Source organism: Pleurodeles waltl, chromosome 4_1 (genome assembly GCF_031143425.1).
Source record: "Pleurodeles waltl isolate 20211129_DDA chromosome 4_1, aPleWal1.hap1.20221129, whole genome shotgun sequence".
NCBI lineage: Eukaryota > Metazoa > Chordata > Amphibia > Caudata > Salamandridae > Pleurodeles > Pleurodeles waltl.
The window spans coordinates 396,686,651-396,710,253 of NC_090442.1; the positions used below are offsets into that span (position 1 = coordinate 396,686,651).

Genomic DNA, 23,603 nt, shown 5'->3' on the forward strand with positions numbered 1-23,603 from the left:
TTTTTTTTGGGAAAGCCTGGCAGTAAATTCCTGCCAGACGCTTCACCTTTCAGAAAGTGTTTTTGCACACAAGCCAAAATTCATTTTATTTACCAATCTATCTCAAATAGGTAAATAAAAAAATATGTATATTTTTTTTTAAGGGTACAAGCATTATTTCATATATCACAGGAGTGCATGCCTATGAACTGATGTGCCCCTCAAGCGCAGCGGCATTATGGCACCCTTATCTTTCTTTCATTTTGCAGATACTGCACAGCATTGGCAAAAAATGCTTTTTACTGATGCTATAGAGTATGGGCAAGCATATTCGCACAGCCAATAGCGGCGATCTATTGACTTTGACAATGCGTGTTTTAAGTTGTAATTAATTTCTTAAAACTTAACCAAGTTGTTTAATGCTTTGGATTTAAGAGTCACCTCAAGTTCGTGTGCATGACTGTTTCAGGACGGTTTCAAATACATCGAACCATACAGGTATGGCACCAAAAGAATTCATGAGAAAGCAAGCCCCTCAAAGCAAGGGATGGATCCAGATAGATGAATAGCAAATGGCTTAGATCTTTTGAGCTGGGATTCCGCTCAAGAAGAGCAACAGATGCATCAGCATCATCAGTTCTTTAGGATATGCCACACATATGAAACAAGGATAAGATTGAACCCGGACAGTGAAAATTGTTTGTATTTACTAACCGACTGTAAAAGGTGAATGGAAATATAACATTGGTGTGATGTGAATCCTTATAATTAAAAAGAAAGCAGCAAGTTATACTTGGGCCCCTTGATTGAGTGCAGATTTTAGGGTGTTCCCTTTTCACCTTACCTTTCGGTTCTTGTCCTAAACCCTGCTCAGTTTAAGTCTGAAACTGGTGTAACACCTCTGCTATAAAAGGATTGCAGGATTTCACTCCATGCGTTACAACAGAACCATCTACTTGCCTGCTTTGCATTGTTCTTGCTATTTCAAGCCTTCGTTTTCTGCTACCTTGCCTTTGACCTTCACCCTTCTACTCCCGATTTGACGTGTTGTGCCTGTAGCTTTTTCTGAGCTTAGTTTTTACCTCTAAGAATCTGGGTTCCTATTCTTCTTTTTAACAACTTCCCACACTCTAGCGCACAATTCTGAAGTTTATAGAGAGAGAAGAAAGCAGCAGGCACTACCAATGTGTCAGAAAGACCAAGCTGTGTCGAATTGAAGACCTGCTCACGCTCCCTCCTCAAGCGACAGCCAAAATGAGGAAACAAAAGTTTCAGACACTGTAGGTTCATTGTCTGGCATCTTTTGCTTCAACACCATATTGTATTCGCATTAAAAACATTTTTTTTTTCTTTTAAAACAAAAAGTGAAGTGTAATGCATTAGGTTTGTTAGTAGTAACATACATTATTGTCAATGTCCGCTGGCATGTATAGAAGCCGTTACAAGTGCTCCACTATCTATCTACTTTTGCAAAAACTTCAGTTTACAGAACCACCCAGTATTGTTAAAATCGTGAGGTTTAGACTCCACCCCCGTTGCCCACTGTCTTACAATAACTCAACAACTACTAAAATATTGAATGAATACTGACAAATATTGACACGCTTCAACTAACACTCCATCCCTTAAAGTGTTCAATTGCGTTGTACCCCAGTGCTGCCAACAAGGACACAATACAAATATATATATATATGTATACATATATAAAAAAATAGGATACAATACAAGAATTAGTCAAGGCACTAATTGTCATTGGAGTCTTTTCAAAGTATTATCCACGATTATGCCGGCACCTTCCTCCTAGAGCATCGTGCGTGCACTCAGATTCCATCCATCTGATCTCCATATGAAATGGGGTGGAGGTTATAATGTCAATGAAATGAAATTATTCCTCACAAGTCATATTTCTTAAACAGCTGAAACAGAGTAGAGCAAATGAGATTCGGGGTGTAGGAATGGAAACATACAGACACAATCCAGAGAAAGTTGGCAAAGGTAGATTGGCAAGCCAGATTAATATGAAGCAGACGAATCTGTAAAGCGCTGGGGCCACTACTAATCACCAACAGTAAGAAAACGTGCATTAATGAAAGTCTGACATCCATGATCATTAACTCTAGAATACTGCTACAGACTTCAAACTTTTCCCGCTTACACTGCTTTCAGATAGGCCCACATATAGTCATCAGGACACTGAGTTGCAGTTTCATTTACCACCATCACTACTACCCTATGCCAGATTTGCCCTTGTCTTGAGCAGCATGAAGCACTTGGTTTTGACAACACCTTGACTCCCTGCCAAGCCTTTACTCATACTGAGAAAAAGAAGGTCACAATTAAAACCACCAGAAAATTTCTTAAGTGCAAATGGCAAGGATAGCCTCGATGGTGCAACTGAATTGGTGAAGTAGTGTTAAAACATCAGTATTCAAATAAAAAAGCAGGTAATTGAAAGAGGAATGAAACTTAACTATTAGACTTAGGGGCACTACAAACAAATATACTTATGCAGCAAACACGAACTCCCCTTCTGACCACTGCCACAAAATCATTGTTCTTGGATATTAATATCTTGGCCAAGCTAATGATCCTTCCAGTCACCTCACCTACTACCACCACCCCTCTTCCTGGTTTGCCAGCTAATTACCTCTGCCTGGATTTCTCTCGTCCACTCTCCAGTCTCTTGTTTCAAATGGCCAACGGCATAAATCAGGCAGGCACCTGCTCACTTCCTCACAAGACTTTGTCCACCCTGCTGGCTCAAAGGTTAACTAAATAACCAAGCCCTTTGAATCAGGGTCCCCTCGGTCACATTAAAAAAAAAGCTTACATAACACCTCTGCTCATAAAAACCTTTCAACTTTGTGCACATACCAGTAACTATGGAACCATATTGGATGGTCTCTTTATAGCAAAACTCCCAAATCATGTTAAAGCAATAACGTCATGCGCAAGGAATTTGGTCGATTCTGAGATGTAGAAAAAGTCCAGATCTCTATTTGTAATAACTGCAAGATGTAAGCCAAATGACAGAGGGTCCACCCTCCACTGTCTGCCTTTCATACTGAAGGCACCTTCTGTGTTGCCTTTGACACCGAGTCTCTTCATTCTAGTAGACAGGCTACATTAGCCGTCAGCTCAAGGTAGAGTGTTAACATGGATCTGTTCGTTACTCACCAACAACGCTCAATTACCATGTCTAACCTATCTGTTCTTCCCATCCAGACGTCTCTCATTGGGGTTCATCCAGATTACACTTTCTCAGGTCTGTTCAACCCTTAACCTTGTTAACTATACTTGAATTATCGGATGACATCCAAATCACTGTAAAAATCAACTGACCATGATTGTGCTTTCTATCTTAGACGGTCACAAGCTGGTCATCCCTCCACCCCTTCTGAAATGAGGGAAACCCTTGGTGCAGTACTTCATACAAACGTAACTGTATCTTTGCAAATCAGTGTTATTTTTTTTAACACAACACAGAAGCATTTTTCCTTTCATCCTCCCCGAAACGCATGTAAGCAACCATGGCACCTCAATTATGTGAATATACTTTACCTAGGGGCCTCCAACAAGTAGCTCAAAACTCCAAAGAAGTAGCTCTCGGAAGTGAAGCAAACCCCAGTACCTCATTCAGGTGATAAGTGTTTCCCACATAAGGCATCACTGCTCATCTAAAGACCCATGAGCTGTGTCGCAAAGGGGGGAGAAGAAAAAAAGAGGGGGGAGGGGGAAAAAAAGGGTGAGGGGGGAACAGAGGGGGGAAGAGGATAGCGAGAGAAAAGAAAAAAGCAAGAGAAAGAAAACAAAGAGCGGAAGAGAGAAGAAAAGAAAGATGAAAGACAAAGAGACAGCGAGACAGAACGACAAAAACAGAGGAAGAAAGAGGAAAAGTGAAACAGAAAAACTGAAAAAGAAGGAGAAAGAGGGGAAGAGGGGTAGAAATAGGGTGTGAAAGCAACAGAAAGAAAAAAATAGAAAGGGGAGAGAGAAAGTGAAAGGGGGAAGGGGAGAGAGGGAAAGACAGACAGGAAGAGAGAGAAAGACCCAGAAAGACAAAGAAAGAACACAAGCGAAAAAGAGGGTGAAAGGGTAGAAAGAGGAGAAGAGGGAGAGAAAGAGGGTAGAAAGAGGGGAAGAGTAGGAATAAGAGGGGAAGGGGGCGCAAGAGGGGGAGAGATAGAGAGAGAGAGAGAGAGAGAGAGAGAGAGAGAGAGAGAGAGAGAGAGAGAGAGAGGAGAAAAAGAAGAGAAGGAGGGGAGAAAAAGAGAGACTGCTCGGTCTTTCACTAAGAAACAGTATTGATCCCTGGAAGATATGCCTAGTGCTAATTATCACCAAAAGTATAGTATAATCCACCCACCCATCAAAAGTGGTTAATCTCTGGAACAACTGTATCAGTTCATTATAGAACAGTGGTAGTAGGAAGATAGCTATACTTTATTTATTCTGGGCTGTCTTGGTCTGGTTGTGGCATACTGGATGACACCTTTGACGTATTAAGAGGGTTACTGGCCTAGGTTTAGCTATCCCTGGCAAGGTGGTGGCCATTCCTTGCATAATGGCATGACTGACACTGTGGGTATCCTTGTAATTTCATAATGTTGTCCGGCCTTGGCATAAAGGTGGCCATGGTAGGATTGTGGGTGTTATTGGCATTCTACAGGCATCTCTGATGTTATGGTGAGCATCCATGGTCATGACTGTACTAAGTTCAAGGCAGAACCAATCCATGTGAAAACACTATGTGTAGTTGAAAATGACAAGTTGATCTTTGTAGACTGTGCACTTCCCAAAAAATGAAAGCTTTTATTTTGAAAGAAAAATATATATTTTTTTTTTTAGAAAAAAAACTTTTCATATGAAAAATTGAGATGGTTTACCCAAAATGGAAAGTGATATTTGACAGAGAAATGTATATTTTCAGAAACTGATAGTCTGATGAAAATAAAAGGTTGCATTTCCCCCCCAAAAAAAACAAGGAAAAAAAAAAAAAAAAACACACACACATGTAAAAAACTGTTGGTTGCCTAAAATGATTTGGAGGTCACCACTAATAGCTTACTTGAGGTGTTCACTAGTTTAATGTGAAGAAATGTGGTCAGTATTTTACAGTCATAAAATCTGGTATTATCGCAATAGGATTTTCTGTGAGCAGAAGTAGCTCTCATTATAGTTTGAGATCCCCTGATATAGCGTATCACTGTAGCAAGACAAGTCCGCTGGGATCGAGAGATCAGATTGCACAAGCACTCATTCAGATGTTTCTGCGTATAGACAGCTAAAAACTTTGACTACTTAAATGTATCTAAGTTAAGTAATTTCCCTTATCTTCAAGGAACGGCATACCCTGCGCAATGGGTCTTCCCATACCAAACACATGAAGTCTTACATTTAAGGAAAGACACACATCTTCGGGATACACACTTCACTGCAAGCGCACTAATAATTTCTCCCACTTCTCAACAGGCCTATACATATGCATTTCCTGCACAACATGGTCCTCGAAAGTTGCAGACCACCACACACCAGACATTTTAGAATTCGAAAACACTTCATCTAAGCACAACACCAGTAACGTAAGTAACCACTAGGCATGCTTCAAATAAGAAAGATGAAAGATTCACTGCAACAAAAATGGCCCAGAAAAAATATGAGTGTAAGTCTCCAAATCGGTTCAATGTAAGTATTTTTTAGAAATATGTTTTCACTTGAAATCTAGAGTCTAAATCTGACCATGAGAAAACGGGCCTCAAGTGTAAGCAGGCAGAGCAATCCACCACAAAGGCACAGAAATAACAATCCGCATTGACTTTTGCCGTTGGTCATGTGTTTAAAAGTGGAAGCATTCAATTTCAAGGGGCACGTCATTCTACTTTCAGGGGAAGTAAAAGTGCTCTATGAAAAAGTGCATCCTACAACTTCTAGAAAAGCAAATACTGTTCTAACGCACCACTGGACGTCTGCGGTATCATTAGACTGTATAAACCTTTGTAGTACAAAGATAACAAGACACATGCTATTAACATTCTGCTAAAATACATGCAAGGTCCCAATAGGAATGTGGGAACTCTCCCCTAAAATAAGCCACACCACTGTCTGGAGGTGAACACAACCTAATCCTTGACTGCGTGCACTGTCAATGAGGATAACATGGGAATTACTGTATCTAGCTATTTAAGTACCAAATGCCTATCAAGTTGAAAGCTGCTGGCCTTAGTTTTAGTTGGATCTAGTTTTATAGCACTCGTGACCTCTCCATCCCCCCCCCACTTCCCCCCCTGCCCCTGACTAGATTGTCTAAGACAAAGCAGGGACCTACTGCACAGTGTTGCAGAGGAGAATAAAAGATGCACAACTAAGCAAAGATCTATTAAAAAAACATAAGATGATCTATCCTCTAAACAAAGAAGCTGAAAATGTGTGACGTCTTCTAAATTCAGTGATCAACCGAAGAGTGTTGTCCTACACAGAGAAGGCACACTAGGTCTGAGAAAATATCCTATAGCTACTTATTGGGACAATATTCTACATGATATGCAGTCTTCTCATTCACTCACACCGGACAGAAGCCCGGACACAGTGGAGGAGTTACCAGAAACACGGATAGTGGTTGTGATCTGAGACTATTTACTAAGTACACTTTGATGCCCATCACACGCATCCCCCCTCTGAGTACATTGGTTGTGACTACGTCGCATAGCGACTATCCGATACATCAGTATATGGGAATGGTGTTAGGCAGATATGTAAATAGGGTCTGTTGAGATGTTCTGTTTGGGTTTTTTGTTGTTGCTGCATCTTTATCAAACGATATTAATCTGGCTCTAATGTCTGCTATTCTCTCCACGACACCCTACCCCCCTTTTTTATTCTATACCAAAGGGGATACCAAACTGGTGAGCGAGCGTAGCTTATATAATCAATGTTAACATGAAATTATTATGAACTAATGTATAATAATACCACATAGAAATTGTATTAATATGCTTTTGCTAAATGCGTGTTGAAATGTGGCCGCCAATATATTCGGGGACTAATGAAAATGACTAATAATGATGAAATGATATATAAAATGCGATTTTATACTAATTAATAAAGGTTATATGCTAGAGTTCTGCTAATAAATAACTAGGCCTTAGTTAGCATGAGTAGAGACCTAGCTGCCCAGTTTCATATTAAATGTGTTTTTCTAACGTGCAGCGTGCTGACTTGCTGAAGGACATGAACTCTTGTTTTTCCATACTAGCAGATGAGTGTAACTGTAGTAGATCCGTTCTCATGAAATTCGACTTGCTTAGTGAAACATTCTTGCTGAGTGCATCACTGTAGACTACTCATAGGTACAAGGTCGCTTGAACCGGTACAGACAATGGAGCCACTGACTGAAGATGTGCGAAGGACCACGAGAGTATGAAATCATACCGGACATTCTACCCCCTGAAGACGTCAATCATAAGGACCAATAAAATACGTGAGACTGTTATGGGGTGACAAATTTGATGAGCTAACTTGAAGTCAATTGGATAGAGATAGTGGGGTGCAAACCCTTAACCAACCAGATTTTAGGGGAATGTACAACGAAAATGGGATAAAAACCTATGACACAAGGAAGTAGTTTAGATCGAGGGGAGAGGAGACTAGGAGTTAGGGAGATGCTATTGCGATTTGCTATGACCCAGACACTTTGTCACTCTGCATAGAGACTTTGCTGTTTGGTTCTTAAAACTATTCTTGCCTTATAGAGCCTGTTTATACTTTACCTCCTTATGAGGGAAGTGCCCCTTTACCCGACTTGCTGAGTTCCTGGCTGTTGGCGAATCAACTGATGTCCCGAGGACGAAGACTGAATCTGTTTGCTGACTCAATACGGAGGGTAACTATATGACAATGAAATTGTGATTGTCTGTTTGCTTTTCCTTTCTAGGTACCAACTGCTTCTCTTTTGAAGAGAGACCATAGCTAGAGGTTTTCCAAATTTGTGTTGCTAAATTGTTTTGCATGAAGCCCGATATGACAATGCTAATTCGAGGTTAGGTGAGGGGTTCACAAAACTGACGCAAATAGACAAATGACTGAATCCATGCTTTGTTGAATAATGCGCTCCTGTTACTCTGCTAAGGATAATCTATGTTGACGCCGTGTTATGTTCTAATATTCGTGACTCTCGCTTTGATGAAATCAGAGTTGCCATGCTAATGTGCTTCTTGGTTTTGAGACTAATAAACTTACTAGTAGAATTGTAATCAATAGGGAATAAATATCACAAAATTCATACTAAACTGGTGTGGTTATTCATGACTGAAAGGTCATGATGGTTTCTAAATTTTATTAATGTCTGTGACTAAGTTGAATTGTCTTATTCTGGTAAATATTGATGACGTTATTGACATATTGATTGACATGCTGATTAGCTATCTCGTCCTAAGGTGTCTTCAATCAGGGTCAAAAGATTAATTGGCCTAAAACGAGTCCCAAAGTGAATAAATTGGTCATAAAGGGGCGCATTAACACTGGCATCCCGTTTGTCAGGCCAGTATATGCAATGGCAATGCATGTTTGGGTCTCGGTGCTACGTTCTAGTGCTACTTTTTACATGTCTTTCTAACAAGTACTTATGATAGTGGAGCACCTGTCTCGTTGTCGCTACATGATTTTCGTACTATATTGCTATGGGTGCACGTCACAATATCCCTCCCCCCAGTAGCTAGTCATTTAAGAAGCAGTTCCTTTTGGCTCTCCACAGAAAACAGCTGCACCAGAAATGAACCCACTCTACAGAACACCTCATTACATGTGCACTGGCCTTTTGAGGCCTTCCAGGGAGGCTTCCCCAATTAATTTAAAATCCAGAAGAAAGTGCAACTGAACAAACATTTCAGGGTTCTCATTGGATTGTATGCTCATTGTAACTGCAGCTCTGGCCAGCTTCTGTACCGCAGAGTAAACCAGATATTAACAATATGACCTAGTTTCCTTTAGTATTGCTACAAGCCATCACGAAAAAGAAGCAGGTCACAAAAGGAAGTGAAATGTTAAAAATAGTTTAGGAAAAAGTTGCACACGGTTTAAGACTTGCTGAAATGAGTCTTGTGTAAGGCTGTATGAGGTCTCTGCTTCATGAAAGCATTTTGTTCGCAGAATCATGTGGTACACAAAGGGCTTATTACGTCACCAGGCGTTCTGTGCAAATAAGTTCATCTTCTGTGCACGAAAAGACAATTTAGCAACCTTAAGAAGTCCAATCCATAGAACCATAATTATTGTAGCTTTACTTACTAAAGCACATTTATAAAAGCAGAAATTCAGTCTTGTAGAGGGGGAAAACCACCATTTTCCTGGCAGGGTTAAAAATAAAGTGAGAATGTGCTAATGCACGTTTGTATCGGATTTAGGCTTTCGTAATTTGTCACCCAGGGCTAAACGTGGTTATGCAAATTTCCAGGGACCATATTACAGATAGGTCGCACTTCCCTGGTCAAGGGTCGGACTGGCCTATAGTGGAAGCTGGCACTGCCAGAATGGCTAGTCTGACAGGTCAGTTTGTAGGCCGTTTTATGGCTATTTGCGAGCATGTTTTATGAGCTGGCGGGCAGTTTTTCCATGTTGGTTTCCCTGATATTACCACAAGCATTACCTGCAGCAAGCACATATGCATGAAGTCTATTATATCTTGCAAAATACTTATACAGGTGTGTCTTTACAATTTCAAAACTGCTCGATTTGCAAACGTGGGTCACTTTTTAGCTATATCAATGGTTAATCAGGTTATTTTTTTATTTTGGTGTCTGGGCTTATTTTCTGTCCTACTCCTACTCCACCCTGCTGAATACCAAGGTACATAATTAATTGGGTGCGCCGGGCACAGAATGGGTCAATGCACCCTATCACAACAAATGTGCTGTCAACTCCCAGAAATTAATTAATTGGAGGGGAGGGGCAGTGAAAGGCAGAGTGACTGAAGCAGAAAGGGGGATGTGACTGTACCCACCTTCAGTGTATTGTTTGAGGAGGGTTCAATCAATGTTATTGTCCCCCCACTTCTGGGTGCACTGTCACATGTTGGAGCCACTGACAGTGCACCATCTCAGTATGTCAGTCAATGAATTCAGACAGCTCCTTTATAGCAGAAGTGCAAAGGCAATTTGTTTCTTCATTTGCATGGGGTCAAACCACCATGCAAATGATGGAACAGTCCCTTGAGACTGCACCGGTGTGATTTATATTACACAAGGGTCTGCACAGGCGTCTGCACTCCCTTCTGTAATGCCAAAGTGCCCTGGGAGAGCAAAGAGTAGGCTCACATATCCGTTGTGACCCTGTGCCACGAACACATCTTCTCAATGTTGGAAATTTGCTCTTAAAGTAGCAGAAATCATATGTGGAAAATTGTTGGCTTTTACAAAGTGGGTTTTCTTATTCTGACCTCAAATGCTTTTTCGAACCTGCCACTTATCACAAATGCACACTAAAGAAAAGGGTGGTTTGAGTTACGCCGTTTTCATTAGATGTTCTAAAAACTTTATTGAAACAACATTGAGACCCAGAAACCACTGTTACATAAATCACAGGGTCATCCGTTTCCATCTACTCTAATAAGGTCACATCTTCACAGACTGCATTCTTTGTCAAGCTTTGTTTTAGGCAGTGTAATAAGTAGTTGTAAAAAGTATGCAGTCAACGTATGGAAATAACGAACGCGGGAAGTGCCAAGGTGACTGAATGGAGCGCTAGAATCCGCTGCGGTCTCATGAGATTTACCTTGAAAACCAACAATGTATTAGACAATGAATCCATAAATGTAAATACTTTACTTAAATTATTGTAACTGTTACAATGGATGCTGCGCATTTCAAAACTGGATATTTTAGAAATCAGTACAATATGTTGCAAAATGTTCGTGTTAAATTGTCAAGTTAACACTTTGAAAAAATGCAACATTGTTGCTCTCAGAACACAATCGGAACAAATGTTACAAACATGACAAATAAAAGTGGCGAAAATGAAAGGCCTTTGTGAATTTTATTTGGGAACGGGGACTGATTAAAAGTGAACCTTTCCTGGAGTGATTTGAGGAGCACTGACAAAAAATATCACCTGAGCCTCATTAAAATAAAAATAATATAAAAGAATTATCACAAATATAGAAAATTTTACCCAATGCTATACAAACATCTCAATCACAAAAACACAGGAAATAGAGACCTGGACAGAACCAATGCTGTAGTATAAGACCGAGGAAATAAGAGCAAATGCTCTAGCACCCACAATTAAGTAAAGCAGCTGCATGGGAAATATATTTTCAAGGTAAATGTGTCCAATCTAGAACTTCCACCAAAACTGCATTATTACCGTCAACCATAATCTGCATGAGCAAGTGTTGGTGCCTGCACAGTTGCGCGGAGGCAATAAAATGCTTGATCTGCCTTGCAGGTACATTGCCAACTTTTGTTTCTTGGTAACGTAAGGCACAAGGGCATTTTAGAATCCAAAAGAAGGCCCTGCCATTTAGTGTATTCTCACAAGACCTGCACCCTGCCATCTTTGGTGGAGAACAGTATTTAGGAATGAATGCTCCTTTTTTGCATTATTGGTGGTAATAAGCCTAACGTTTGGTGTGCCCTATTTGCATTTAAGACAGTCTCCATCTGTGCCCCAACCATGGAGATGGCCCTCCTCAAACAATTACACTGGCCTTAAATGACACCTGGCAACACAGCTGGATGCTGTCTGCACACTGATGTATATCGTGCAAGGACCTTCATTATAAACAACCGAGATACACAACACCGACCCAGGCAAGTTGTCGGGATTTACATTAGTAAACATACTATCAAAGGGCAATAACAGTGGAAAAAATAATATTCCCTTCCAGGGCAACGAGACATGGATATTTCTCTGATGTATATTTACTTAGTCTCCGTAGTCATTACAAGAGCCCTGCAATGTAGGACGTCATTGGTGATGTAACAGATTGCTCATGATAAAATTAGTGAGATTCCTTATCTGGGGCACAGGACGGGAAAACTAACATAAAAAGGGTATCAAGAACAGGAAATTGTCATTGAAGGAGTTATTCACGTTTTTATTTTATTTATCGCTGTAGGAGAAATCAGGGCCCCACTTGACCTCCATGTTGCCCCTGCTGAACTTTTCTTTTTCACCCCTGGGGTGGGCAAGCACAAGAAAGCATTTCTACTTGTCCCACTATTATGTGAGAACAGGGCAGTGGTCAGATTTTTGAAAGCTCCTTCAAATAAAATCTGTAGCAAGATGAGGCAGACAGTAATATCCAGTAGCTTCCTGGGTGAGACATTTGTCAGTGTGGCACCCCTCCCAGCTCAGACAGACCAGAAATGTTGAGGAACACTATATGGGTGTTTTTGTTTTTTTAAGAATCTTGTTATTAAAGCATCAAACAGGTATAAATTCAGCACACAGAGCACTGGTACGAATTGTAATAGCATCACAGTTCTTCCCCCTCAACCCAAGGCCCCAATTTGTAAGACGGCACATCTGCAGTCTAATTCTCAAATAGTTTCATGTTGAGCATGTGTACAACTATTACCCCGTGAGCATTCTAACCCGCCCAGATTCCCCAACCCCTCCTTTCATGGGCGAGCCTCTGCTCTCATATACCCCCGTTCCAGCAGCATACACAAATCTAAATCCTGTTTCCATGCCTCGATATATATGGCGTTTGGGCAGAGCCCCAAGCTTTAGTTATGTTTGACTTTGCCACCACTAGAACCATTGTCATGAAATATCTATTGGCTCTCGTGACTTCAGTCCCGCCCCAAACATTCAGAATACATTGTTTAACTGATTGGGTAATGCCTGCACCCCCAATCGACCTCAAACAATCCACCACCTCAGCCTAGAAGTCATGTATAAATCGGACAGTCCCAAAGGATGTGGAAAAAGGTGCACACCTGCTTGCAGCCCCGTAAAAATTGGTCATCTATCCATTCCATCCAAAACATGGTGGTTCTATCATAGTCCGAGCGCTGTGGGATTCGGGCCGCGATCAAGCGACATCCAGGCAGGATGGCAATCACTTTTGCGGATGCCACAGCTTCCTCCCATTCACGCTCTTCAAAAATCTCAACATCACCCTCTCATTTCCTTTTCAATCGGGGCACGATATCAGGTGTGTTACTGATCAGTTTTTTTAAAATAGGGGAGCGAAATCATCTTTTGGGGCATATAATCATCCAGTAATCTATCCCGTAGGGGCAATGACCGGCATGTTTAGATCCTTCAGGAGGCTAGCGTGTAGAGTAACCTCTGTGGGGTGTAATGGATAGTCCTATTACAACTCTGACCATGGAATGACACCCCCATGTTTCTAGAGGCCCCCCATCATAGATATTCCTATTGTATCCCATTTATCAAAGACTGGTGAATCCTGTAAAGTTCGTAGGACCAGAGTATCCCATAGTGGTGTTATTTGTGTGATAGTGTTTTTCCAATGTAAAAATGCTGTTGCCTTACTTCAGAGCTGGAGTCGGGTCTGGTATTTCCGTATGTACTCTCTCACAATAAAAGGCCCTGGGATAACCTGGCCACCCCATCATCACACTGTCCGTTTGGAGAGCCGGCTCCAACAAGGTGAGAAATGGCCATCCATTGACCACAGTCGGGTGGGCTGCCCAAAAATATTTCTGGATGTCGGCCAACTGGATCACCCCACCAAAACACCTCCTAGTGAGCTTACACAGGGCTCCTCCTCCACAACAGTGTACGTACTTCATCCTCGATCGCCTTAAAGTAAGATCTGGGCACAGCACAGGGAGTACTGTGTAAGACCTAAAGGAAGCAGGGAAGGGACATCATTTTAAAAAGGGCTGCTCTGCCCAGAAGAAGAGCGGGAGCGATTTCCAATGTTACATATCACACCCCAATCTATCAAGTACCAGGTAGAGGTTTTGCTGTTGAAAGAGTTATGTTTGGAGTAATGTTTGACCCCCAAGTATTGAAATCCTGTCAAAGCAATTTTTGCAGCGCAATCTGTTGGCAATGAAGGCACCGGGCCCCTTAAGGGGTATAGAATTGATTTTTGCCAATTGATAATGTAGCCCTAATAGCGACCGAATGTGGTGATGACCTGCATTAGTCAGACCAGGGTCAACACCGGATCTGACACAGAGGAGGATGCCATCACAACAGAGGGATATCTTATCTACCTATTGGCCCTCCTACTGCCAGGTCCTCACCAATGAGTCCTGTCTAATTCAACCTGCCAAAGGCTCAAAAGCCTTCGCAAAAATAAAAGGGGAGAGGGGGCCTCCTGCTAGTGGGAAAGCTTTAGAGCAACTGCTGTTTACTTTGACCTGTGATAACAGTTGCGCATAAAGGAGATTAATCCACTAGAGAAATTTACGGACAACCACCAGCTTTCTTAGTACTGCAAACATGTAACACCATTGCAACTTAACAAATGCAATTTTGGCATCTAGTGTTAGTACCAATGCTGGTGCAATCAAGTTAGGAATTTGTCCCATCACCCCTTACAGATGGGCGAATGTTAAGGTTGGTGTCACAATGGGGCAAAAACCGGACTGATCAGGGTGGATTAGGATGGTAATGGCATTGATCAATTGTCCAGCTAACAGTTTAGTAGCATAACCGCCACATTAAGGAGAGCTATCAGTCTATAGAAAGCACAGTCCTCTGGGTGGTTTCTCTGCCTTTTGTACACCCACAATGGTGACCAGTCATTGGTCTCTGAGCAGCTCGCCCTTTGACCTACTTTCCTGATACATAGCTGGCAAGTGCGGGGCCAGAGTGGTACTCGACATCTTACGTAACTCAATTGGTATTAAATTGGGAGCCATGGCTTTTCCCAATTGTAGCTCTCTCATAACTGCCCCAATGTCCTCTGTGGGAATGTCCTCTTCCATAAGCGTCCTGTCCACTGAGGACAGTCAGCATTCATATATCTCAATGAAGCTCCTGAAGCTCTGTTGTGGTAGTAGTAATTACCAGAGAATAGAGATGTGTTATACAAGTATTTATGAGAACAGGTGTGTGAGGAAAATTAGTGTGAGAGTTTGCAGGAGAAGAAGGGCCAGATGTAGCAAAGGTTTTTACCCATTCTGTGTCTATGGGAAAAAGTGTTGGTACATATGGCCCTTAGTGTGAAAGTTTGCAGGAGGATTTAGCTGCCTGTGTAGGTCACCCGGTGTGCAATTAGGCAGAATAAGAGAAAGAGCTAGAGAGCTAGATAAAAAGTCAGTGTGCAAGGAACAAGAGCGAATGGCCAGCTCTTTCTACCAAACCTCCCAGTCACTATTTCAGGATCTTCAACTGTGGTTTGTAGATAAACATAAAAACAGACTATCAGATGCTCTAACGCATCGAGAACATGACTTTTTGACTTTTGAGATTAGATGTACGATTCATATATGCAACTAACCTAGCAAGATATGTTGCATACACGACTAACAACAAGAGACAATGGAACATTTGTATTGTTAAATATGTGGTCTCCTCCCATGACGCTAGGCCATTAAACAACTTTTTGATATGAAAGTATTTCAGACAACAATATTTTTGTTGCAACTGTGTGTGACGGACTGTGAATGACGGACTTAAATATACTTGCGTACGAAATGTGTGCACGTTCACAGCAGACAGCCGAGTTGGGGCAATTTTTGCTATTGCATAGCTTTTCACCCGAGATAATTTACCACGTTTCTCTTAAGACTAGCAAGAGCGGGATCTGTTCGCACTGCTAGGCACCCCAGTGGACGGAGAGAGGTACTTTAAATTTGTTGAGTACTGGGTGGTGTGCGTGCACTAAACGCTATACCTTAATTACTTGAGCACAATGTTCCGATTATATGTACAGAATTTCAAAATTACGTTTTAAAGCTGTGGATATTGTTCAATGCTCTACTCGGAACTAGGAGATTTGGGCGTCAAAATAAGGATCGAAGTGTTGTTGACTACTAACACCACTGGACTGGAATGTTGAATCAAAACTTAGCTTATTGAGGAAATTGTCACAAACACCTGTCGCACAAAGTGTAGTCGGGCCGGATTTCAAACACACCGCATACTGCCCACGACTATAAGCATTTTATCGCACTGCGACGCGCCACCGTTCACTTCACTTGCACCCTCATTTATCAATCCGACCGACCAATGGATATAGATAATTTTTCAATTACTTACACCCAGAAAGAAAATATATAACCTGCTGATTTTTTTTTTCTTAAACCTGAAGTCCAGGCAGAGATATGGCACGCAATCTAGGAACCTGAACTGGTATAGTATAGGCGTTTCATTTGGGTCTCTCGCCCCTTCACAGAATTCCGAATAGGCTGAATAAGTTAGTCCAGTGCCTACGCATTGGTCCGTGAGCAAAGCATAACTTCTGAAACACAATTCGTTATTGAAGGTCCTTTTTGTTCAAAACAGTAAAAGAGCTACTACATTTCAAAACCCCGGCGATCCTCTTTTGAGCTACTCACTATCCCTTGATCTGCAGAGGCCAAAAGAGGTGCTTGGCTTGCGGGGCTTCCTGTTAGGAAAGCACAGTGGTGACCACCCCAGTCCAAAGATCAAACCCATGTATTGCTTCAAGTTCTGCTTTCTTTTATGCTTTTAGGTACTCGCACATTTCAGTTTGTGTTCTGGTGCAAGGAAAAATAGTGTTAACCGCTCGAGTTCTCATTACATATTGCAGCCTTTCAGTTTCTCACTTCAAAGCTATATATAAAGGCTTGCATACTGCAAAGATAAGCTTTATACAAACAATTGCTAAACAACATAAAGACACCTTCTTACCCATCCCCAGAGAGATTAGACTGATCCAGGTCAGCATAGCCTGCAAGCAATTCACTTTCCCCTCTAAGAAAACATAGAAAGGGTAGACTTGGTGCCCTTTTGGGGCCAGATAACAGAGCTACTACTAGATCTAGATTATTCTGAGGCATAGCATAGCCATTAGCCGAGGTGGAGAAGAGCTGGCGGATTTAAGATTCAATGAAATTAATGAATGGCAACAATCGAAGAGTGAGAGAAGTATCAAAGAGTGGGTAAGGGACCTGGGGAAAAGTGATGCATTTTCAACTAAGCAAAGAGAACTTTAGAGGGGGTCCTTGGTTCAAATGTAAAGGGTTCTCCAGACTTTCTCCAAAATTCATGTTTAATATTAAGTCACTAGATACTGCAGCAACGCAGCACATGAATTAGGCAGTGACTTTTCTTATACAACCTCTATCATACCTCTGCCCTCCGCTCATCCACTCCCACAAGCTGTACTAAGCTGGTAACAGGCGGTGTCCTATTAGCTTTGCCAAATATAGCTGCATCATTTGCAACGCTGGAACGTTCCTCAGTGGCGTGGAGTCTCATACCGCATCTGTTTGCCAGTTGATATTTCAACACAAACCAATTCGGTGCCGCAACCACACATTTAAAAAAAAAAATTACAACTGCAGAATAGATTTTCCTGCAAGTAGTGATAACTAAAACCTTTAATCACAGGGTAGAGGGCTGCAGGATCTAAAGGATACAGCGCCGCTGCTATACACTTAGCATGTCACAGTTCGTTATATCGGCTGCCCAAAAAAAAAACTATAAAATGTGTAATAAAATACCTTACTCCTGGGTGCTGCTACTTTTGAATACCTGTAAAAAAAAAAAAAAAAAAAAAAAAAGAAAAGAAGGAGTGTTTGCCGCGCACAGCACCAAGGCATCATGCCCCCATTGCTTACTGACCTATTCAAAGATCTCTACCATAAGCGCAAGTTAGAAATTTCTTGGCTGGATTTGCTTAATAGCCTCACGATGAACTTCATGCGTGCCTCCTACGCTCTTGAAACCCTCCCATTATCCATACCTAAAGCGATGCAGACCCATATCCGCACCAAAATGCTCCATTTAGGGGGTGGGATGGAACTCTCCTCACGTAGTCAGGGCGACCATGCTTCGCCCTACTTTGGAGGGAGGCCTTGGGTTCCAGGATGCAGCCGCATATGTCTTGGTGGCTCAACTTGGGCCCTCACTGGATTGGAACTATAACTCAGACAACAAACCTCGGGTTCAGGTAGAGCAGGCTTACTCCTCAGTCCCCCCTCGAGGGCCTTCTCTGGCTTCCACTTTCGAGAGGGGCACCAGCCCCACCCACCCCCTTTCCTCCCATTGGCATCTCTTGCTAATGTACTGGCATGAAATACGGGTTAAACAACTATTTCCTTCGTACCCCTCACACCATTACCACCCAACTATCATTCCACGGGAACTCTCCACCAAGCCTCCTCTCGCTGGGATCAGGGGAAGTCTGCCACACTGTGTAACTTTTACAAGGAGGGCGAACTGGGTCCTAATTCATCAATGTGAGAGAAATTCACCCTCCCCCACCATGCTGCATATGCCATAGGGCAAGCCTTACATTGGACAGAGCTCCTGAAGGCCCACTCGGCCATGGAGAGAGACATAACAGCCTTTGAATCCCTATATCTCTCTAACGTTCGGTGTAAGGGCATTTCCTGGCTTTAATGTTACATTCTTACCCTAACACCAACCAGGAAACATACATACACAGCACACTGGAAAAGGGACTTAGGAGATGAAATGTCTGAAGATACCTGGGGGCAATAAAACAACATACATCTATATGCTTGGTTTGCCTTCACCATAAGGAAAATGCCTATAAACTAATCACATTCTGGTATTTGACCCCAGCCTGGCTACATAGAATGTTTGGGAGCCCAGAAACCTGTTGGGAGGGGTGCGGGGAGCGGGACACATTCCTGCCTAAACAGCCAATCCTTTTGGAGGAGATCCTCCAGAACACACGCAATCCCTTGCTGATTCTGCTGGGTGACCTGGGCGTAGAGCGAGCCCTCCCTACAACAACTCCATAGGGATGGTTTATGTCTCATCTGCTACTTGCAGCGTGGCTATGCACAGCACAACTATGGAAACAGCCCCTTGCCCCACTCTAAACATGTGGTGGGGCAAATTATGGAATTTGTATGCTACAGAAAAGCTCACTGCCATCCATAGAATGGCTAAATTTGAGGCCATATGCCGCCCCTTCATCACGCACATTCGGTGACAAAATGAGGTTGGGGCATACACCATACCATGTCCAAGACACTAAAGGCCTCAGACATATGGATTTTCTCTTCTTCGGAGTCAGCAGATGAGACTTCTTAAATAGGTCATGGTCCGACTGTTTTGCATCTATGCTGTCACACTATTAAGAGTTAGCGAAACATTCATGATGGACATGCTGGTTGTAGTTGCTTCAAAGGCATGCTTTTGTTGGTGGCTGTAGGTGGATGAGAACGGAGGTCTTACAAGGGATTTCCTGAATGCCTGTTGTATTATTGCCTGCCCTTATGCTAAAGAAATTCATGGTGATGAGGTGTGCGGTCTCCCCTTCCTATCCTCGGTGATCATGTAGGAAGAGAATCAAAACCAGTTACACCTTCCATGAAGAAAAAAAACACTTTAAATTTGTAAAAGATACATTGTCCACCTAATCTTTAATGAAGGACGAGTATTTTCAACTAAATTAATCTAACCAAATGTAATCCTCCACAGACACGATTATACTCCGAGAAGAAAATCATAGACAAAGTTTGCATCTTTCAAGATTAGTCTGTCTCCAAGACAAAAACAAAAGCTTGGCTTTCATTTGAATACTGTTCTCTTCCGTGCCTCTTAAAATTAAATTATTCCAACCTTGATTATTGACATCTGATTTCAAAGAAGCAAAACGCTGGTAATTCAGCTGTTAAATTATTCAATTAGGCTGTTTGGCAGTGTATAAAAGGCCAAGAAAAACTACAATGGTTTCCACATAAGGAGCATCGCCTTTAAGAACCCAAGCTTAATCTTTATGTGCTTGAGTGGCAAAGCCACCACAATAACATTTGTATATTCAAAAGTGACATCTACACTCTAAAAAGCGTTGGTGTCTGACAGCATAAGACATTAAATGTGTACAAAGGAGGGATTTAACTTTTTGTTTGGGCCACATGAGCCTGAAACACGTTGCTCCTTTTCTGGTCAGACTCCATCTATAATCTACATTTGGACATGCCTCAGAGAACACTTAATCTCCTCCTCAAAATCCACTCAATATGCTGCAACAAACATTTTGCACATCACAAGCGGGATGATCAAAGCCAAGAATTTAATTTCTATAGGTGATATATAAACTTAACTGCAAGCAATAGAGAAGGCAAACTAACCAGCACCAGAATTGACCATGCTATCAAAAAGACTTATTACTATAAAAAATAAAAATAAAAAAAACACACTAGTAAACTTAAAAAGCTCTGTAAATAAAATCATGGTTCATTTTAAGAACCGGATAGTGCTGACTGCTATCTTCTAGCCTACTCCCTGACGAAGGATTAACGTTTGACCTCCGATTTTTTAAATATTAAAATGGTCTCTAGTTATTATGTAGCTGCTACTAGTGAACGTAGAACTGAACATGGGGACTGGGCACATAATGCTAATAAGTCTGCCATACAAGCATCCTGGAGAGATGGAAAATTCCACACATCTGTGGCTAGGTTTATTAGCACTAAACCTCTTGGAAGACTACAGCCTAGTGGGGCAATGGGTGAAGCCTAAAGCTCCTAGTAATGTGATGCAGAATGGCTTACTAGTCAACAATCAAACTCCTTTATATGCAAAGGAATGATTTCCTAAACGAGATATTGAGCAAATGTATTTACCTTAGTCGGCTCTGTACCATGTCTACAACTGAAGATCTAATTTAGTGAGTGTTCCAATACAAACTGACAATAAAGCAATTATAGGTAGGTTTTAGCATTTTAATAGTACCACAGTAGTGAAATTCATAATAAACACAAAAAATGGCACTTATTCTAAGATTAGGGATAATCAACCCACTCAACTGATATCCTTTGAGATGATTATATTTAGGCTTTGCCCTGGGAAATAAATGGCATAGAGGGGTGAATAGTCTACTGACATTACACATATATAACACGCTGAGAAGAATGTTCCAAAATACACAAGTATAGCAGACCAGGATTTCCAATTTCACAGACCTAATCCATCAAAGGTGCATCCAATATCTACATGCATCAATTCAGTGACTCTACCAGGACCACCAACTGATGCCAGCAGCTCCAATATAGCAGGGGATAGTTTTTCCTGAATCTCAATCATCAAAAGCAGGTCCTTAAGATGTTTGTGGTGCCAGGTCCCTTCCTGCCACCCTCCCAACTTTAGAGAAATGTGAGATGAGTCTTTATTGGGAAGACTCGTGCATTGCGAGAATCAAGACACGCTGAAGTGTGCAGCTTCCGTCATCTCTAATGCAGGACACCTCATGAGCTCATCAGTAATAAATGGAAATAAATATTCTTCTGGGTCTACAGCTGTATTGCATTAAGGGGTGAATAAAATCACAAGACAGAATAGGAGTTCGCACCAAAAGTTTACAGATTTCAGGAGATGAGAGGGCCTAATGCTTAAGGCACTTAACTTTGGAGCAAGGATCACCGGGCTCAGATCCGGTTCCCATCATTTTTAGGTTGATCGTGCAAGAGCTCTGACGTGTTGTAATCTATCTGTGGGCTTCTAACAACACCCATCGTACACCCATCACTATCACTTGTTCATTGGCTTGCCTTTCAAAAAAATCCTTTGTTATCATTGGTAAATGCTCTACGTTTGTCCCTCCTTGGGGCGGTTTTGTTACCGCCTTGTCCATCATCCCTGTTACATAGATAATTGCACATTTTCCGATATGTTGGACTATAAAAGTAACTAGCAGAACTGAACCATCATGATACAAAACAGACTCAATGCGAATACCTGCCTCGCCTTTATGGATAGCAACACCTATGTGCAAAGGCTGCAACTGCTGGCCCTTACCCAACAAAGGTAGCAAGTAATGATGTTTTTCAGATCTCACAAATCTTGGTGAACACTTACATGATTCTAAGCACAGCAGAATCCGAATCATTATAACAGGGGCAGCTCCCCACTATGGCAGAGGAGTGTCACACCGCCCCAGCAGTACAAAATATTTACAGTAAAACCATAATAAGCTAGGTTTATTATGGTTTTACTGTAAAAGGGGAGGGACCATGGGGCGTGACAGGGACATATGGGGAATGCACAGCACTCCTCTCAGTGCGCATGTATGTCTGGCCAGCCGTATCGGGTCAGCCAAACATACATGCGCACTAGGCTCTCTCCAACCCGACATGTTGTCGGGTGGGAGAGAGCAGGCAGACACTCTCACTCGGTCTCAGAGCGCCCTCACTGGCCGCGCCATCCAATCCTGCTGCTTTCATGCTGTCAGCAGCATGAAAGCAGTGCAAGGATTGGATGCAGGGCAGTCTGGGAGCCTTTGCCTGCAGTGGAGGACTGGAGCAGATCGGGTGGCAAGAGAAGTAAGTTTGTCCCCCCCGCCATGCGCCGGCCCTTTTCCCTGCCGTGAGCCGCGACTGCATCGTCCATGCTCCACTTTAATTCCACAGAATAGCCCTTTGTGCCGCCAGTCTTGCCCTTGTTACACAAATTTCCCTTTTACTTCTCCATACTTTTATTAACAACTATCAAACTGTTGGGAAAAGGACCTCTGTAACGTTTTCAACCAATGTGCAAAAAACTAGATGCTGAAGCCAATAAAAATAAAAAAATAAAATGTTATATATATATATATATATATATAGATTAAAACGTAAACGACCGCCACATAAACAATGGGATACAGCAAAATCAAAGCTCCCAAATGGTTCTACAAGTTATAAATACACTTGGCCATCCCAATAACAGAACCACTGGGGAACTTCTTTCCCCAGTTATAAACAGCTGAGAGGGAACATGGCCCGAATTCTTTCACACACAGTTAGGGACGCTTTTTCCTTCCCATAGGTCACGTCTATTTTAATACAGGAAAGGAGAAAGTGAATAAAAAACGATAAAGACAGAAAAGGAATAGCAGAAATAGCCTCTTGCTAAAGTTTACACTGCACATATCTTTGTCAGTTACATAAATAATTCCCAAGAGCAGCTTGAAACCTATATACGGATCAGTGGGAAAGGTTTAAAATTATCTCGGACCTACATATAAGGAAACGGGGGAATACAAACTGCAGAGAAAACATGATATTTGATTAAATGGAAGGGTAAACCCCACTTTCTGAGAACAATTTCTTAAAGGGGTACCTTAAAAAGAAACCTCAGGCAGCCAAGATCGCCCCTAGCTTTCCATTTGCATCCCCGGGAATGGTGACCGCCTACAGTGAGAGGCAAAGGAGGCTTAATTTCAAAAGGTCGAACAGGATAGTTGATCAGAAGCATACAAATTGGGGGTCATGAGGGGAAAAAAAGGGTGCTGCCAAGTGTTCGCTTGCCAGTTCGTGTATAGTAAGCATGGCTAATTCGGCCAGAGAATTTTCTGTTAACTTTACTTTGCAGGCTTGTCCAGCAGGTTTGCTTTTCCACATTAGAAGCATGGGTGTGCAAGGTTATACCAGCTAAAAAAAAAAACATTAAAAAAGGACATAGGACTGCGCAAGGGCACACAAGATACGGAGCCATTTTCCATCTTTGGGGAATTGACTTCCAAGTGCATCCTCCCAGAGGGATTATTTCAGATCAGC

The 23,603-nt window shown here is 41.9% G+C and overlaps 1 protein-coding gene and 1 long non-coding RNA gene across 3 annotated transcripts in view; one reads left to right on the forward strand and one right to left on the reverse strand.

Moving 5' to 3' along the window:
- TM7SF3 (transmembrane 7 superfamily member 3) overlaps window positions 1-23,603 on the reverse strand; it is a 226,662-nt gene that overhangs the window by 198,032 nt on the left and 5,027 nt on the right. The window lies entirely within an intron of this gene.
- Window positions 7,617-23,603, forward strand: part of LOC138287788 (uncharacterized) — an 86,678-nt gene continuing 70,691 nt past the window's right edge. For both annotated transcript variants that reach the window (XR_011202282.1, XR_011202283.1), the window contains exon 1: window positions 7,617-7,858. This is a non-coding gene — a long non-coding RNA (uncharacterized lncRNA). The remainder of the gene's footprint in view (window positions 7,859-23,603) is intronic.